The sequence below is a fragment of the Ipomoea nil genome, unplaced genomic scaffold (assembly GCF_001879475.1).
Source record: "Ipomoea nil cultivar Tokyo-kokei standard unplaced genomic scaffold, Asagao_1.1 scaffold2957, whole genome shotgun sequence".
Classification (NCBI taxonomy): Eukaryota; Viridiplantae; Streptophyta; class Magnoliopsida; order Solanales; family Convolvulaceae; genus Ipomoea; species Ipomoea nil.
Window position 1 is genome coordinate 3,639,575 of NW_017619385.1, and position 7,204 is coordinate 3,646,778.

The window sequence follows — 7,204 nt, forward strand, 5'->3', positions numbered from 1 at the left end:
CTCTTGTGCGTCAAATGGCTGTAGGACAAATGCAATCTACGGGAGCATGTGGAATATGTTCATTTGTCAGGCATCCCACAGACATGTGCCCAACATTACAAAATCCAAATCAAGAGTTGAATGCAATATGTTCATCAGGTGATTTTGTTAAGACAAAATTAGACCATTCTTATACAAAAATTATAACGATTTGAGGGGTCTATAGCTACATCATATCCTATATTACACTTTGCCTCATAAACTTTTAAATACATATTTTCCTAACAAGATTGAAGAAATATGGAGTGTTTGGTTCAGGCTTCATCATATAACCCCTTAAATGTGAATACTAGCTAGATTACTAGAATGTTATTTACTCTTGTTTGGTCTAGAGGAATATAAGGACTCTTTATTAAATTGGGAATAATTACTATTTACAAATATATATATATATATATATATATATATATATATATATATATATATATATATATATCTTTCATGCACCTAAATAATAAGGGGTGTGTTGTGTGAGTATATGTGTATATGTTCTTTGATAGATTTTGTAGCATTTATTTTTTGTCATATTAACGTTAATGCCAAAGGCACGATATATATATATATATATATATATATATATATATATATATATATATATATAGAGAAGAGCGCTCATATGTGGTCATGTCATTAGGTGTGGTCGTATCTGTGTCATTGAATCAGTTTAATCTAACGGCAGTGATAATTCTGAGGATTTTCGCGCGTTTTGGTAAGTGGGGGTGTTATGGTAATTACAATGGCCATTTATAGCGGGCGGGTTCCAGAATACACCAACAGTGTTGACAACATACACCAATAATGTAATAAAACACACCACAGTGAAGCACACCAATGGTGTATTCCCGTGTTATAGTAATTACAATGACCATTTATAGCGGCCGGGTTCCAGAATACACCAACAGTGTTGACAACATGCACCAATAGTGTAATAAAACACACAACAAAATCTTGATTAATATTTCGGTGTTTTATGACGAGTTTATCCTTGCAGTTTGCTAGGTAGGAGAATGTGCGCGAAAATATTAAAAAAATCATGATTAATATGATTCATTGGATCTATCTAATCTAATGGCCTATAATTGACCATATGACCACACCTAACAACATGACCACATGTGATCACTCCTCTATATATATATATATATATATATATATATATATATATATATATATATAATTATTTTCAAATACAAACACCCATTAAAATACAAACTCCCTTTAAAATACAAACTGTGTGCATGTAAGTATGTTAATGTGTATATATAAGTGAAAAATCAATCATTAGTGGCTAATTAATGATTGATTGTCGATCATATTAAAGTGTAAAGACTATAATTTTACAAGCTATAGTATAATGCAAATTTGTAGAAGGTTAGTTTGGTTTTGGGCATATCATGTTTCTTCATTAATACTAAACTTGTTACATGGGCATCAATTTTAAGCTAAGAAGCTTAACATTGGGGTGGATGAAAAGGCCCATATGACTAAAGCCCAACCAAAGCTAGCAGAACCAAGTACAAAGACCTTGCCTACCTACTAAGACCACCATCCTGAATGAGGGGATCAACATGAAATTCAGTGTACAAACGAAGTAATAATTTTTGTCCCCAATAGGTTGAATTGCAACTCCAAAGGCCCCACGCACCCATCTGGAGAATGTAAATCATGGTAATTCAGTTAAACACAGAGGTTAGATCTTTACTTACTGCACACAAAGAGGTACTCTCACTTTGAGAGATTGCTCACATACTATCGCTGGTGAGACTCGATCCTGAATCATTGTTCCCAAACTTCACCCCTGTGACCAACTGAGTTGTTCATGCGGCAACGAAGTAATAATTTAATATCATGATTTGTAGAACAAATTGAGTATACAAATACTTTTAACCATTACAAGAAGACTCATCTTCCACAGAATTGTCAATATCATATAATTTTAAGAATGGATATTTTAAGATTATAATTCAAGATTTATCAAGTCTGACCTAATAATAATAAAATTAATACACTAGTCTAAGATCATTATCAAGGGATATGAATCAGTTGAGACTAGAGTATGCCTCCAGACCTAATCACCTAGTTAAGTTACTTGCTCTCAATGGGGAAATGGACAATTATCATCGTCTAATTGAGTTAACCTAGTTAGTTAACGGTCTTATACACTTGTCATGTTCTAATTGAGTTAGTTAGCACTAATTGGACCCATTAAGGACCTATTTAGTGCATTTCTCTGTTTCATTTTTACACAATTTTCATTTTTTTTTTTCATTAGACAATTGATAGAAAAACATAAAATGTGTTTATTACCATCTATTTTCCGAATTTTTTTTTTTCAAATTAGAAATATGAAATTATTTGAAATTCAATTGTTTTTCTTCAATTTTTAACTTACAAATAATGCTAGTCACAAGTTACAATAATATCAAATGGTGCGGGAATGTGTGGGTCAGCAGGTTGGGTTGATCTAAATTTTATTTCAAATATTCATAATTTTGAGTACTATTTTTTAAACCTTTAATTTAGATAATGATATGAATAATATCAATGATGACAATGAGTAAAATAATATTAGGTAACTTATCTCCCGGATTCTAATATATATGATAGGTTTGGAGAGTTGATAATCAAGTTTGAAATGAATTAGGGTACTATTGAAATCAATATAGGTATACAATACTTAATCTTTTGTGTTTGGGTGTGCATGTGTGTGAAACGAGTTTCAAGATGATTTCGAGTACTATGTAGGTAGTTTCAAATGGGTTTGGAACGAGTACAATTGACATTCATTCTTGTTCGGATAGTACGTGTTAAGTGTATACAAATTCAATATATGCTTCAATTCGAATTTGGAAATGACTAAATAGATGAATATTTACATTATATATGTATGAATATAGTATGATAATGGTGGTGATGATGAGAAGATAAGTAGATAGAGGCATAGAGCGATGATGACAAATTATACTGTGGACCGCGGTCCACAGTGCATTGTGGTTCGTGTATCAAATATGCACTGCAATTTCATTTTAATACAACTACAATATCATTTTGATATAACTACAGTTTCGCTGGACAATATACACTCAAATATGTGAAATTGTTATTCAGTTTCATTTTGTATACACTACAGTTTCATTTCAACACAACTACAATTTCATTTCAATTCAATTGCAGTTTCATTTGATAATATAATAAAAATAATATGTGAGAAAGTGTCAGTTTAAATACACTATAGTGTCTGCCGTTTTGGACCATGGTCCACAAAGCTTTGTGGACCGCGATCTACCGTATAATTGTTGAGCGATGATAGATTGATAGAGTAGGTAGGTAGTGCACGCATGGTTGATGTATGTATAGATTGATAGAGTAGGTAGGTAGTGCACGCATGGTTGATGTATGTATATAGATATACGCAATCGTTATGCGTTGGACCCGTATCCAGCATGCATGCTGGACACAGGTAACAGTGCCGTTAGGCACTGTTATCTCCTTTTTTTTTTTTTTTTTTTTTTTTTTTTAATTTCAGACCGCTTCGTTATAGGAGTATATGTTCATAATTTTATTACTATATGTTAATAACTGTACATTCATAACTCCATAACTGTGCGTTCATAACTCTATAACTGTACATTCATAACTCCATAACTGTACATTCATAACTCCATAATTGTACATTCATAATTTTCGAAACTCTATGTTCACAATTTTAGAGCTCTATGTTCATAATTTTATCACTATATGTTCATAATTGTAAGTTCATAATGTCAGAGCTCTTTGTTCATAATTCGATCAATAACTGTACATTCATAATTCCATAACTGTAGATTCATAATCTCATAACTGTAGATTCATAACTCCATAACTGTAGATTCATAACTCTATAACTGTACATTCATAACTCCATAACTGTACATTCATAATCTTCGAAGCTCTATATTCACAATTTTAAAGCTCCATGGTCATAATTTTATCACTATATGTTCATAATTGTAAGTTCATAATGTCAGAGCTCTTTGTTCATAATTCGATCAATAACTGTACATTCATAATTCCATAACTGTAGATTCATAATCTCATAACTGTAGATTCATAACTCCATAACTGTAGATTCATAACTCTATAACTGTACATTCATAACTCCATAACTGTACATTCATAATCTTCGAAGCTTTATATTCACAATTTTAAAGCTCCATGGTCATAATTTTATCACTATATGTTCATAATTGTAAGTTCATAATGTTAGAGCTCTGTGTTCATAATTTCATAATTGCATAACTATACATTCATAACAGCATAACTGTACATTCATAACGGCATAACTGTACATTCATAATCCAAAAAAAATAACGCCGTTAACGGCAAAACGCGCAAATTTTTTTTTTTTTAAAACTAAATGACGCGTTTTTTTTTTTTTAAAAACGATGTCGTTTTGGGCCTGTGTCCACAATTCATTATGGACACGGGTCCAGGGCATAATTTGCCAGATATACGTGGGTGGATATATGATATAGTAAATAGAAAAGTGAAGTAAAAGTTTGTAAGTAATGATTATAGTGATTATAAATGAGTTTTTAGCTTATAGATGGATTGTTTGCCTGATTAATACCCATACAATTTATAATTGGACCACCTATTTATATTGATTGCATTGGATCAAAGATTCAAACACCAACATATATTATACATATATAATTTCTTTTAAAAAATGTCTCTCTATAACAAGAAAATCCGTAGCCTTGTTCTTCCCCTTGCTACTCCATCTTCTTCACAAAAAATGAATATCCATTAATGACTTTTAACCAACTTACTTCTGTACATGTAACATTACAATAACATAGTACATAACTTATTTATATTATCGCTTATTGTCATTAATGTTGTGTTGGACTTCTTGGATCCAAATAATAACACATAACATCTTAATCCAAATCTTACTCACTTCAATACATACAGCGAAGTTATAAGTATAAACTTCTTTTCTTTTTCTTTTGTTTTTTCTAATAAAACATTTTAAAATCATGACGGGTAATTAATCTCTTTCTTCCTCTTATATATAATCACTTGCCCCTAGATATATACCCACAACCTAATTATGAACATATTTAATTAATGTAGTTGTTTGCAGGTCGTGACATCAATTCTTGATTGCAAAGGTACTATTTAATTTCATTAGTTGATCAATGATTTTCTTGATAAAAATTAAAGTAATTAAAATAACTCGGTACTGGACAAAGATTATTGTACCTCTTAGATTTCTCATGTCACCTAATATTGTTTAATGTGGCAATCAGAACAAAACCGTTGCATGTAGATGGGTTGTTAGCCTATCCATTTTTGCAAGCTTTATTTTAATGTAGCACAGGTGCAGGAAATAAAGCACTTGGACTTCCCTTTAATTAACTCAACTCACTATTTATTTTTTCTCTCTCTCTTTTTTTTTTTTTTGGTTTTTTCGATTTCCTAGTTGTGTGATCAAATCAGTTTGAACTTTCTAAACTTGCTCCATCAGGTTCCATAACTCAATACACTACGGTCCACACACCACGGTTTAAAACATCGTCGTGAATATTATGAGTAAAAATAATGTACATTATGAATTATAAAAATGCATGTTGCAGCTGGACACGCGAAAAAAATAAAATTAAGCAAAAGGATGTCGTTTTTGAACCGTGGTTCATGCAATAACTATTGATACACCTATAAGACATTCTTATGTGAGTGCAAATCCTTGGACACATACACAAAAACTAAAACTCTCATTGTAAAAAAAAAATTAAAAAAAAAATCAAATAAGTTACTAAATTACCCACGAAACAACAATTGGGTCATCCGATTTTTTAAAAACAAATACAATCATATCATTGAAAATCGTAAAATCATACAATTGAATCTAAAATGACATGTTCACTTGGACACTTGGTATTCGTTAATGTGGCAATTATCATACTAACCCATTAAAAAAAAAAAAAAAAAAAAAAAAGAGAGAAGATAATAGCATGAACTAATCAATTTAAAATTCTAATAGGATTAGCCAAAATTAAACAGACTTACCTGATTGACATTCATGGCTCCTTTGGACAGTTGTTATACAGTGGAACATGGTCAATATAGCGATGTGTGGACCATGATCATCGAATTAAACTATAGTAGAATTAAAATGATAGTTTAGTGTTACTAATAGGGAATAACCTTAAGGCGTAGGACCGTATACCCGCTCGGTACATACTCTATATACCTTGCGGAACATTACTCGACCCGAACCGACCCCGTTCGGGTCCGGTCCAACATGAGCCGATATACGGAGTTATTCCTTTAGAGTATTAGTTATTGCGCGGTGCCTAATGAGATCGGATCCGACCTTAGTACTCAGATCGGGAGTCCCCAACTGAGTACCGCTAAGCAAGAGGAGAGATACCTCCGCCACTACTGAAAATTATGAAATTTCCGACCACCTGAAAGTGATCATAAATCAAGTTGAAACCAAAAAGTGGTCGGAACAAGGCTTTTGACTTGATTTAAGATCACTTTCTGGTGGTCAGAAATTCCATAATTTCCAGTAGTGCGCTATCGCTCCGACCGATTATTAGAGGACAAGCCTACTACTGGTCAAGGCTAGTCAGAAAGTTGTTAGGTAGTTAGAGGCAGTTAATTAGTTTACTGCTCAACTGCTATTCTTCTTCTTTTCTCATACAAATGATGTATAGATATAGAAGCTAAAACTGTGATAACAGAAATCAATAGAAAAGTACTTTCTTTTCTTCCCTTGATCCATCTTACAATTCGTGATATGGTATCAGAGCACTGAAGATCATGGCGTGGACGGGAGGAGCAAACACAAACAAACCTCAAGCATCTCAGACCACTGCACCACCGACACCAGTTCCGATGATGGCTCCGGCGACTCCGTTCTACCCAAATGATGCAGCGAATCCTTTTTTCTTACATCCTAATGAGAATCCATCTCTGATTCTCGTCTCCGCACTCCTGGATGGGCGGAATTACCATCCCTGGGCTAGGGCAATGGAGATGGCCCTGCTCTCAAAAAATAAGCTAGGGTTTGTAGATGGAACCATAGCAATGCCAGAAATCAACGACGTCAAATCCCTTACTAGAAGAGGTGCAACAATATGGTGTGCACCTGGATAATGCGCTCGCTTTCATG